The sequence below is a fragment of the Microtus ochrogaster genome, linkage group LG4 (genome assembly GCF_000317375.1).
Source record: "Microtus ochrogaster isolate Prairie Vole_2 linkage group LG4, MicOch1.0, whole genome shotgun sequence".
Classification (NCBI taxonomy): Eukaryota; Metazoa; Chordata; class Mammalia; order Rodentia; family Cricetidae; genus Microtus; species Microtus ochrogaster.
Genome location: NC_022030.1, coordinates 3674704 through 3674996, shown reverse-complemented (window position 1 = coordinate 3674996; position 293 = coordinate 3674704).

Genomic DNA, 293 nt, shown 5'->3' with positions numbered 1-293 from the left:
ATACAAACACAATATGCAGAGGCTCTTGCCCAGCACACTGTAGCATGTACATGGATACATACAAACATAGACTAGAGAGAGTGCACAAAAGAACAGAGGGCTGTAGCCCTTTATGTGCAGAGAGCTGCATGTGAACTTCCAGTAATGACCTGACATCCCCAAGATGGTGACCAGGAACAAATTATGCGGGCCTAAGATCAGGAATATATATGTTCACATAGCCAGCCAAATCAACTTCAAAGCATAAAACAAAACCAGTTACCACTAATATTGAGAGGACAGACAGTGTAAAT